Source organism: Erythrolamprus reginae, chromosome 2 (assembly GCF_031021105.1).
Source record: "Erythrolamprus reginae isolate rEryReg1 chromosome 2, rEryReg1.hap1, whole genome shotgun sequence".
In the NCBI taxonomy this organism is placed as follows: domain Eukaryota; kingdom Metazoa; phylum Chordata; class Lepidosauria; order Squamata; family Dipsadidae; genus Erythrolamprus; species Erythrolamprus reginae.
Window position 1 is genome coordinate 286,250,195 of NC_091951.1, and position 12,405 is coordinate 286,262,599.

General features: G+C 42.7%; 1 long non-coding RNA gene across 1 annotated transcript in view; it reads left to right on the plus strand.

Annotated features, from left to right (window-relative positions):
- The first annotated feature begins 691 nt into the window (after positions 1–691).
- The window catches only part of LOC139158962 (uncharacterized), a 61,617-nt gene continuing 49,903 nt past the window's right edge, over positions 692–12,405 (plus strand). Inside the window, exon 1 of the long non-coding RNA XR_011557780.1 lies at positions 692–746. This is a non-coding gene — a long non-coding RNA (uncharacterized lncRNA). The remainder of the gene's footprint in view (positions 747–12,405) is intronic.

Sequence of the window (12,405 nt, forward strand, 5' to 3'; positions counted from 1 at the left end):
ATATCTTTTTGTAGGTGAGGTCTCCAGAACTGAACACAGTATTCCAAATGTGGTCTCACCAGCATTCTATATAGCAGGATCATAATCTCCCTCTTCCTGCTTGTTATACCTCTAGCTATGCAGCCAAGCATCCTACTTGCTTTCCCTACCGCCTGACTTTGTTTGTTTATTTGTTTATTTGTATTTCTAGGCTGCTCTTCTCTGTAGACTTCGCTGGCTATGGAGAAAATGCCATTTTTCTGACCATTCTAATATAGGGTCAAGGTCTTTTTGAAGGGCAGTATTATTATTGGTGGTGTTGAATAGTTTAACATCATAAGCAATGAGAACGCAGAACATTTAATAAATATCATGTCGGAATATATATTATGTGATTTGAAAACCTTCCCCACTTAATGAGAGGTCTCATACCATGCTTTTTCAAATTCACGTTTTAGTGTGTTCTTGAAAAATAGGAACGTAATCTGAGCAAGGACGAGTAAAGACAGCCCTTTGTAATATTAACAGAAATCGAGTTTTATTACAGGAAACTCTATGGTGAAATGAATGGAGGCCGAGGCAAAGCCTAGTTGCCAGTAAGTTACATCCTGCCAGGCAGGGTTAAAGAGTAACTGTGCTGAGACAAGAAAGGCAGGAAAGAAAAAACCCTGAGATTAGAACCTCACAGGCAAAGAGCAGGCAGAGTAGAAGATACAAAGGGTGCCTAAAGGAAATTCCTCTCTATTTACACACAATGGTCCTTTATGGTGAGTAAGCTATGAGATATTTACATTGTCTAGTGTTAATCTCACCCCATTCCTAAGAGGTATGTAAGGGGCATCATAAGTGCACCAGTGTGTGCCTACCATTACTGTCCTAATGTTCCCTTTTCATGTATTCAAATCTATACATGAATACATGAATATATATATACACTGAATATATATACACTGCATTCCTAAGATATACTGGGACTTGATCTTGCAACCTTTGCCTTGTAAGGCAGAGAATTAATCTCTAGGCTACAGTATCCAATCCCTTCAGCTCTGTACCAGGGAAGGGTGTTGTGGTTAGCTCTGGCCCAGCTCCTGCCCCAAGGACTGTGGATGTGGGGGAGACATCCACATACTGCAGGCCTGTTTTGCCCCCCCGGTGGAATCTGATGATGAAGGCTCCTCTGACCAAGAAGACATGAGTGACAGGGAGGAGGAGAGTGTGACAGACAGCTCAGAAGGAGATCAATTATCTAGCTCCTCCTTGGATTCAGAACAAGAGTTATACAGCCACGCATGGGGAGAGCTATGCATAGGCAACAACAACCGAGAGATTATTATCAAAGAAAATGAGGCCACCTGTGGTTGGGTGGGGCTGTGGTAATTAGTGAGGCTGCTATAAATAGCAGCCTGTGGGTTTGGCCATTGTGGAGGATTATCTGATCGTTGTGTTTCGTGACATATACATATACAGTATAACACATGTTTTTGCTATATATAAAATCTAATACGTGCTTGACTAAACAAACAAACAAACAAACAAACAAACAAACAATAACCAAGCCATTCTCCCAACTTATTGCCTATCAGATCAAAAATGGTTGCTATATCTAGGCTAAAGAATTGTACTCTCTGCTTATCATACAACAGCCAGGATCTTTGCTCCCTGACAAATCAGGACAACATAACATTCTGTCTATTTTTTCTCTCTCATTTCTTCTTCAATGCATATTCCAGGGGCAAACAGATGTTTAACAGATGCATCCCCTTAAGCACAGAACTGTTCCTGTAGTTACTGCTTGCATCTATTCTCTATTTTATGGTCACACAAGGCCAGCAGTAACCTATAATTTTCTTTTCTTTGAGGCACATATTGGAGCTTTTCATGGTGAGAGGTGATTTCCATTGGAAAAAAATCTATCATATAACTCAATATTTATTTATTTATTTTATTTATTTATTATTAGAGTTGAAAGGAACCTTGCAGGTCATCAAGTCCAACCCCTGCACAAGCAGGAGATCCTACACCATCCCAGTCAGATGGCAGTTCAATCTCTTATTGAATGTGTCAAGTGTTGGGGCGTTCACAACCTCCAATGGCAAGCCGTTCCATTGGTTGATCACTCTCACTGTCAGAAAGTTCTTCCTTATTTCCAGGTTGAATTTCTCCTTGGTCAGTTTCTATCCATTGCTCCTGGTCTGGCCATGGAAAATAGTGTGACCCCCCTCCTCTCTGTGGCAACCCCTCAAGTAGCTGTATACTGCTATCATGTCCCCTCTGGCTCTCTTTTTTGCTAGACTATCCATGCCCACTTCCAGCAACCTCTCTTCGTGTGCCTTGGTTTCCAGTCCCCTTATCATCCTGATTGCTCTCTTCTGTACTTTCTCTAGAGTTTCAATGTCCTTTTTGTAGTGAGGTGACCAAAATTGAATGCAGTACTCTAGGTGTGGTCTGACTGGGGCATTATAGATTAGATTAGGTTAGATTTATTGGATTTATATGCCGCCCCTCTCCGCAAACTCGGGGCAGCTCACAACAATAATAAAAAACAGTACATAATTAACAAATCCAATGTCCACCAATCTAATTACAATTTAAACTTAATAAATTCATAAAACAGTCCCAATATATATAAAAAACAGGCACACAGTCAATCAATCAAATGGCAAAACAACATGGGCAAGGGGGAGATGTTTTAGTTCCCCCATGCCTGATGGCAGAGGTGGGTCTTAAGGAGTTTACGAAAGGCAGGGAGGGTGGGGGCAATCCTAATCTCAGGGGGGAGCTGGTTCCAGAGGGTCGGGGCCCCCACAGAGAAGGCTCTTCCCCTGGGTCCCGCCAGACAGCATTGTTTAGTCGACGGGACCCGAAGAAGGCCGACTCTGTGGGACCTAACCGGTCGCTGGGATTCGTGCGGCAGGAGGCGGTCCCGAAGATATTCTGGTCCGGTGCCATGAAGGGCTTTATAGGTCATAACCAACACTTTGAATTGTGACCGGAAACTGATCGGCAACCAATGCAGACTGCGGAGTGTTGGAGTAATGTGGGCATACTTGGAGAAGCCCATAATTGCTCTCGCAGCTGCATTCTGCATGATCTGAAGTTTCCGAACACTTTTCAAAGGTAGCCCCATGTAGAGAGCATTACAGTAGTCGAGCCTCGAGGTGATGAGGGCATGAGTGACTGTGAGCAATGACTCCCGGTCCAAATAGGGCCGCAACTGGCGCACCAAGTGAACCTGGGCAAACGCCCCCCTTGCCACAGCTGAAAGGTGTTTCTCTAATGTGACCTGTGGATCAAGGAGGACGCCCAAGTTGCGGACCCTCTCTGAGGGGGTCAATAATTTCCCCCCCCCAGGGTAATAGACGGACAGATAGAATTGTCCTTGGGAGGCAAAACCCACAGCCACTCCGTCTTGTCTGGGTTGAGTTTGAGTTTGTTGACACCCATCCAGGTCCCAACAGCCTCCAGGAACCGGCACATCACTTCCACTGCTATTATAGAGTGTTATTAGTACATCCCTAGTCTTAGACTTAGAGTGTATCCCTCTGTTGATGCACCTTAAGATTGTGTTGGCATTTTTAGCCGCCACTGCACATTGCTGGCTCATATTTAGTTGGTTATCCACCAAAATCCAGAGGTTTCTTTCACAGTCACTACTGTTAAATGTGGTTTCTCCCAGGTTGTATGTGTGTCTTGAGTTTTTCTTGCGTAGCTGTAGGGTTTTGCTTTTTTCGACACTGAACTTCATTTTGTTAGTTTGGGCCCACAATAATAGTCTATCAAGATATTTTTTGTATTTTGAGCCTGTTCTCTAGCGTATTGGTTACCCCCGCCAGCTGGGTGTCATCTGGCGGGGGTAGCCAATGTTCTCCCAAGCCTGTTGGATATTCACCTTATTTTGTTCTCAAGGTGATCAGCATAGAAGAGAAAGAGGAAGTGACTGCTCTATTTCTGTTATTAAAAATGTTACAATCTGTTCACTTGCTGCATTAACTTCAGTTGCTCTATTTATTCTGCAGTGATGGCTGCAGTTAGTATATTTTAACTTTGACTGTAGGTGGATCATCTGATAAAATTATTTGTTGTTGGTTTCCTTTGAATCATAATTCTTGGCAAGAGAAAAATAAAGGGACTTATGCGCTGACAGAAACATTCCTTTTACTAATCAATCTGTTTTTTCTGTGTTTTTAAGGTTGCGTGAGATATATGATTACGAGTTGTTTTTCTATGATTTATTAAGTTAATATAGTATTATAATCAGTAGAAACAAATGGGTGTACTTAAGAAACATGGCACAAAAGTATAGAAAAATTATGGCTGTGGTTAAATGCACCCTCAGACTTGTTGAAAAATTAAGAAGAGGAAGGCTTGCGGGACAATGGAATCTCTTTGAATCTAGTTTTCAGAATATCAGAATATTTATTTATTTATTTATGTATTTATTTATTTATTTATTTATTTATTCCAATACATAATACACATTGAAGAGAATAGATATGTAATAATATAAGTAAAGAAAAGAATAGAAGAAAAGATATAAAAGTATAGGTGAACATATTTGAAAGGAAGAAAAGATAAATGAGATAAGGAGAGACAATTGGACAGGGGACGGAAGGCACACTGGTGCACTTATGCACGCCCCTTACTGACCTCTAAGGAACCTGGAGAGGTCAATCGTGGATAGTCTAAGGGAAAAATGTTGGGGTTTAGTGGTTGACACTACTGAGTCAGGTAATGAGTTCCATGCTTCGACAACTTGGTTGCCTTAGTCATATTTTTTACAGTCAAGTTTGGAGCGGTTAATATTAAGTTTGAATCTGTTGCATGCTCTTGTGTTGTTGTGATTGAAGCTGAAGTAGTCATTGACAGGTAGAACGTTGCAGCATATGATCTTGTGGGCAATACTTAGATTGTGTTTTAGGCGTTGTAGTTCTAAGCTTTCAAGACCAAGGATTTTCATATCATACCTTCATACAGGACAGTTTTCATTTCAAATAATTAAGAGCCAGGGTGACGCAGTGGTTAGAGTGCAGCATTGCAGGATACTTCAGCTAACTGCTAGCTGTAGTTCAGCAGTTCAAATCTCACCACTGGTTCAAGGTTGACTCAGCCTTCCATCCTTCTGGGGTGGGTAAAATGAGGGGGCAATCAGCAATGGGTTGCAGCCAGTATGGATGGGATCAGGATACGGTGGTGAAAATTGAGATGCACATGCATCTCCATGCTCTTGATGTATGCATACATATGCATGTGTAAAATTTGGATTTTGCGCATGTGTAGCAAGTGAAATCTCATGTGAAGACACTCTCACACATGAGATTTTACCAAGTTTTGGCATTTTTGCTTCTGTGCTTGCGTGGAAGCAAAGAAATTGCTGAAAATCGCCAAAATCTCATGCGCGAGGGCATCCTCGCATGAGATTTCACTTGCTGTGCCATGTGCAAAAGCTAAATCTCATGCCGATGGGCATGTGTGAGCCCATCAGACACTTGCACACCCACAACCATCCTGGAGGGTGTACCAGTAGTAGCCAATAAGTGAGACCCCCCCACCTGGGGGCAATATGCTGATTCTGTAAACCCCTTAGAGAGGGTTATAAAAGCACTATGAAACAGTATGTAAGTCTAAATGCTATTGCTGTTCCTAAAACCTTTTCATTCAGGAAGTCAGCATTTATCCTCAGGACATAAAACCTAGTGATTTTGGAAGCTTCAAAAGAGAAATGGGCAAAAGTCTGGTTCAGATAACTATTGGTTGCAATTACGAAATACAGTGGTACCTCTACCTAAGAATGCCTCTGCTTAAGAAGTTTTCTAGATAAGAACTGGATGTTCAAGATTTTTTTGCCTCCACTTAAGAACCATTTTCCACTTAAGAACCTGAGCCCAGAAAAATTTCCCAGGAAATTTGAGAGCGGCACGAAGTCCTGGCCAGTTTCCTGCCATTCCCCCTTTAGTCACGACCATCTTGGGCTTTTCTGGGCTGCCAGAGGAGCCTTTCGGTGGTGCAAAAGGAGGCTTTGGCACCCCTGAGTGCACAGAGGGTGGTGTGTGCTCCTCCTTGCTGCCTCAGAGTTCCTCTTTTTTTCGTTTTAAGCCTTAAAGTTTTGGATTTTTTGATTCCTCTCACTTCACCTTCTTCCTTTGGCAGTGGCTGTCCTCCTCCTCTTCTTCCTCCTCCTCCTCCCAGCCAAATTCCAAGCTTTTATTTCTTTCCTAATGGGTTTGCATGCATTATTTGCTTTTAAATTGATTTCTAAGGGAAAAATTGCTTCTACTTAAGAACTTTTCTACTTAAGAACCTGGTCACAAAACAAATTAAGTTATTAAGTAAAGGTACCATTGTATTTATAATTTCAGGGTGGAATTGTGCACTGGAAGCAGTGTGACTTTGGATAGCAGTTACCCAGGAGCATGTAAGTTTCATCTATATCCAAGCTTTCTAGAAGCAACTGCAATGAGTGAAGAACAAGGGATATGAAATCAGAGGTGGGTTCCTCTCGGTTCAGACTGGCTCTTTAGAACCGGTGATAACGTACCGGCCTGGATCGCTAGAACCGGCAACAGCCCAAACCAGCCACGTCCCTGAGCCTATGGTGCCGCCATCTTATTTTTTGCTTCTGTGCATGCACAGAAGGGGTTTTTTTTAGTACTGCGCATGCACAGAGGCTCATTTCCAGGAAGTGCATTTCGCCGTGATACGAACTGGTGGGGGAGGTAAATAGAACCCACCCCTGTATGAAATGATGACTGTGATGAGTGGAGGAGAAGTTTCTTCTACAATGGAGCCTCCTAGCAGCAAGTGCGACAAGAGGACAAGGGATGGAAGGGTGAGGGTGAGAGGCAGAATGGTGAGAGCAGCATTGTGGCATCATTCTGCAAGTCCCACTTTCCTTCTGCATACATTTTGATGTCACAGGCATGATCTTTATGATGGAGCTTATGGCATGACACCGCAGCCCTGCTTCCATTATTCTGACAAAAGCAATCAAAGAGAGTAGATATCATTGGGCTTTCCGGAGGCCTCACCACAGTCAACACTAAACATTGCATTGGGTAAGCCTTTAATCTGATTCAGCATAGGCATTTTTGATGTTCTTATTTTCTTCTTGGCATAAGACAGCTTCTTTATTACTATATTCCAGTTGTTATGGAAATTAAATGGCTTATTTCCTAACATTCTTGATCCCTAAAGAAAATTAGTTTGTTTGCTATTCTACGTTTTGCATAAGTAAACAGCGCATTCTTTAATAATATGCATTTTTTTCTGGTAGAACTTTTGGGATGCTTCTGAATTGCATTAGGGGATATATTTTCTTTGACATTTCAAATTTCCTTTTATTCTACATACAGGTAGTGTCATGCCCCTGTAGAATTAGATTACATTAGATTAGATTTATATGCCGCCCCTCTCCGTAGACTCGGGCGGCTCACAACAATGGCAAAAAACAATACATAGTAACAAATCTAATATTTAGCAATCTAAATTACAGTTTTAGATTAAAAAATCCAAAAGAAATCCCAATATATAAAAAACAAGCACACAGTCGAATCATACACACAAATTACATGGGCAAGGGGGAGATGTTTCAATTCCCCCATGCCTAACGGCAGAGGTGGGTTTTAAGGAGTTTCCGAACGGCAAGGAGGGTGGGGGCAATCCTAATCTCTGGGAGGAGCTGGTTCCAGAGGGTCGGAGCCACCACAGAGAAGGCTCTTCCCCTGGGTCCCACCAGACGACATTGTTTAGGAGCCTGAATCCATGGAAGATAGGCCAGAGCAGGGGCCGAAAGGGGTCAACAGGTGGCCTCGTTGGCTTCAGAGGAATGTGGGGAGGAGCAAGATTAGACAGCCTCGGCACCCTAGGACTCGGGGTGGCTTGCCAGCAGGGAGGAACAGGGGTAGGATGACTAAGAGAGGGCAGGCAGTGGATATGAAGAGCAACAGAGCTCAAAGTGATGAGCAAGGACCGGACCCTCTTGATCCCTGAGCATGGAGAGTGGAGAGGAGGCAGGAGCAGCATAGACCAAGCTGAAGACTTGGGAGGAGAGTGCCCCATCCCTCTTCACAAGGCACACCTGGGGCCTGAGATGCTGTGGGAAGAGGCATTTATTGGGAACAAATGTTGAATTTGTCGAGTTTTGTGGATTGTTGCCAGTGTCTGCCATTTGCGGGACTGCTTGCTTCTTCCTCACTTCATGGACTCATTGTTTCTTCCTTGCTTCATGGATTCATTTCTTTTTTCAAACATTGTACTAGCAGTTTATTTATTTTTATTTTTATTTATTTATTTTGTCCAATACACAATACATAGAAGAGAATAGACATGAGGTAATATATATAAAGAAAAACGTAAGATAGAGGAGAAGATATATGAAAGGAAGAAAATATATATGATAAAGGAAAGATAAAGGAAAGACATTTGGACAAGGGACGAAAGGCACACCGGTGCACTTATGTACGCCCCTTACTGACATCTTAGGAACCTGGAGAGGTCAATCGTGGAGAGTCTAAGGGAGAAATGTTGGGGGTTAGGGGTTAACACTACTGAGTCTGGCAATGAGTTTCACACTTCGACAACTCGATTGTTAAAGTCATATTTTTGACAGTCAAGTTTGCATCGGTTAATATTAAGTTTGAATCTGTTGTGTGCTCTTGTGTTGTTGCGGTTTAAGCTGAAGTAGTCATTGACAGGTAGGACGTTGCAGCATATGATTTTGTGGGCAATACTTAAATCGTGTTTTAGGCATCGTAGTTCTAAGCTTTCTAGACCCAGGATTGTTAGTCTATTTTCGTAGGGTATTCTGTTTCTAGTGGAGGAGTGAAGAGGTCTTGTGGTGAAATATTTTTGGACGTTTTCAAGGGTGTTGATGTCCGAGATGTGGTATGGGTTCCAGACAGATGAGCTGTATTCTAGGATGGGTCTGGCAAAAGTTTTGTAGGCTCTTGTGAGTAGTGTTTGCTGGACTGCCCAAAGCAAGAGGCTGCTGTGTGTGTGTGTGTGTGTGTGTGTGTGTGTGTGTGTGTGTGTAAGAGAGTTTTGCTCTGGGACTTGCATAGTATGGGAGCATTTGGGGCATTAAAGGGAAGTTTGAACTCTCAGCTGACTATTGTGACCTCTGTGCCTCACCCCTGGTCATCACAGATAGTTTTGACTTACGTGCATAAGGGAACCTGCCGATCATAATGTCTTGATCAAAGTGTATAAAATCATGCATGGGATAGAAAAGGTGGATAGAGAAAAAATATTTTCCCTATCACACAATACTAGGATGATGGGGCACTCCCTAAAGCTCATAGGTAAGAAAGTGAGGACAAATAAAGGGAAATATTTCTTCACCCAAGAGGGTTATTGGTTTATGGAATTCACTTCCAGAAGAGGTTTTGACAGCTGTCAGCCTGGATAGCTTCAAGACAGGATTAGACAGATTCATGGATGCCAAGTATATTGGTGGTTATTGATACGGATGTTGGTTGAAGCAGGCAGGATTCCCTTGGGTACCATTTGTTGGGGGTCAAGGGAAAGGGAGGGCTTTGCCTTCTCTTTCTGCTCTAGAGCCGAACTGGCGCAGCAGGTAGAATGCAGTACTGCAGGCCACTAAAGTTGACTGTAGACCTGCAGGTCAGCAGTTCAAATCTCATCATTGGCCCAAGGTTGACTCAGCCTTCCATCCTTCTGAGGTGGGTAAAATGAGAACCCAGATTGTGGGAGCAATATGCTGGCTCTGTTCAAAAAAGTGCTATTGCTAACATGTTGTAAGCTGCCCTGAGTCTAAGAAGGGCAGCATAAAAAATTGAATAAATATAAATATAAGATCCCCATGTCCAATTGGTGGGTCCCTGTGTGACACAGAGTGCTGGACTCAAAAGTCTTTGGCCCAATTCATCATGGCTCTTCTTATGCTTTTATGTTCTTATGGCCACAAATCACAATTGCTGTTAAGTGAAACAACCACATGATAACCTCAATTAATGACCTCACACTGATTCTCTCTAATGCTGTCACTAAGTGACCACAGATACTGTAAAATGGAGCATGGGGTGCCATTTTATCCCATAGAATAATTTCTCCCAAAATAACAATGAGCATATTAAAATTGCTCAAGATATTAAAAATAGCTAAAAGTAAATAGTATTTATTTGGGATGCCTAACATATTCCTGATTCCTGCTTCTCAGATCCTTCCTCCGCACCCCTCCTCTATTTCATAAGAAGAAAATTCCAAGCAACTTGGATCTTGCCAAGTGGAAATTTGGCATACAGTCTTGCTTTTGCATAATAGTACTAACTGAGCAACTTTGCTCTTCACTAAGCATCTCCGTTCTAAGGCTAAGCACTTTGCTCTGTCTTGGCAAGAACTAAATTAATAAAAAGCAGACCATGCCTGCCAAGTGAATAGCACTTTACAGGAGCAATGCAAATTTCCTATTTTGCTAATCATGAAATATCTGTCCATCGGAGATAAATAATCACAAAAGCATGTCAGCTATTGATTTATAGCCAGCATTATGGCGGGATTAGCTCTAAACTTGCTTTGGTCCAGTTTATTAGTCATACTTTTAAGGGATGACTAGCTGTTGTTGTTTCCCAGTGATCCTCCAAGGAGCTGAAGCCAGTAAGAACATTGTCTTTTATTATTTTCCCTGCAACATAATTGTCTCATCAAGTGCTTTTAAGAATCCGAGTTACACTGGTTGCCTTTTCCCACTCAGATGATCTTTTTAAAATCCGACATAAGGAACAAACTCTTCATTGTGGAAGAAGTAATGCACGACTAATCTAAACGTCTATCAGAGGGCTACATCTCACAGACAGGAGAATGCTTGCAGGAGGAGAAGGAGAAGGAGGAGGAGGAGGAAAACTCCCTGATGATCTCAGCACATTATCCTGCATGTGAAACCATCAGTTCTGCATCCCAAAATCTCCTGTAAACCCAAATTTGTCCTGGTTTTTAATCTCCCTGTTGCTTTAAATAACATACGGCCGGCGTTTTAAAACAATGGCCGAAATTGCGTTGGAGCCGTATAGATGTGGCTCCGTGCATGTGCGCTTTCCGGCTCTGTCGGGGCTGACGTCATGTCAGCTTTTGGCAGTGCACCATCTGCCTCCTGGGCTGAAAAAGGTCCCGGATGTGCCCTATTTAAGGGCGGCATGTTGGGACCTCATCCTTTTGCCCTCGGCATCCTGAACGCAAATACCCGCCCGCCCTCCTCCATCATACAGTGTGCCTGGACGGGGTTGCCTCGGGGCCGAATAGGAATTTTTGGCAGTCTCTCCCACGGGTGTGGCTGGTTTTTTTGCCTATTCCACATTGACGATAAGGATGGATTGGTTAGGGGGTATGGCGCAATGCAGTTATACATTTGGTCAATTTTGCTTTCCCTTTGGTCACTGGGGTTTGGCAGGTTAGGGGCAGAAATGGGCAGTAGGAGCAACTGCACATTCTCCTTTTGGGCATCTTTTCAAAGATGATGGGCCGCCTCTCCCCATGAACTATAGGTTTGTATAACTTCGGGGATTGGAGGGGGGATGCCCATGGGACTCCCCTTATCCAATTTCCCAAGGGGATTGGAGGGTGACCTCCTCCCACACGCTTTAAGGGCATGGCTCGGATCCAGGTAAAGATGGCTATCTTCACCTGGTTCAGCAAGGAGTTATGCCCCATAGTTGTCTATGTATGTTTTTGATAGGTAATTCCACCCCATTAGTTGGTTTGGCCTCTGCAGGTCTTTTGGTTACATCTGTTTATAACATTTATATTTACATTATTTAAATTTATGTTAATTTAAATAAAGTGACCCAATTTTAATTCCAGCTCTTGTCTCCTCGTCGTTATTCCGCTTCCAACGCAATGACCAGTCATGATATCTTCTAGACCAGCTATTGGGATTGGGAGATGTAGTACTGCTGCAGTTCTCCTCATTCCCCATTCTGCGCGACAATTACACACACAGGGCCAGCTTATGATACAAAGCTAAGGTGTTTCGTTTATTCATAAATCTTCAGCCGCTGTAACATAAACACATTGTAGATTTTCCCCTTAGGGAAATGAAAACCAGAAAGGTTACTTTTCAGATGGTCAAAGAGACCATCTCTTCCAAAATGATTGGAGAGTGGCTAGTCCAGTCCAAATTTCAGCGGGGTCAAAGTAGTAAGACTTATAGAAAGAAATTGCCAAAAAAGAACCAATCAAGCTGCAATTTCTTTCTATAAGTCTTACTACCAGTTTCACCAATTTACTGAGCTTTCTTTCTTTCTTTCTTTCTTTCTTTCTTCCTTCCTTTCTTATGTTCTTATGTACTACCTTCCTTCCTCCCCCTCTCTCTTTCTTTCTTTGCCTCTTCTTTTCTTTCTTTCTCTCTACCTCATCCCTCTTTCCTTCCTTCCTTCCTTTCTTCCTTCCTTCCTTCTTTCCACCCTTCCCCCCCCC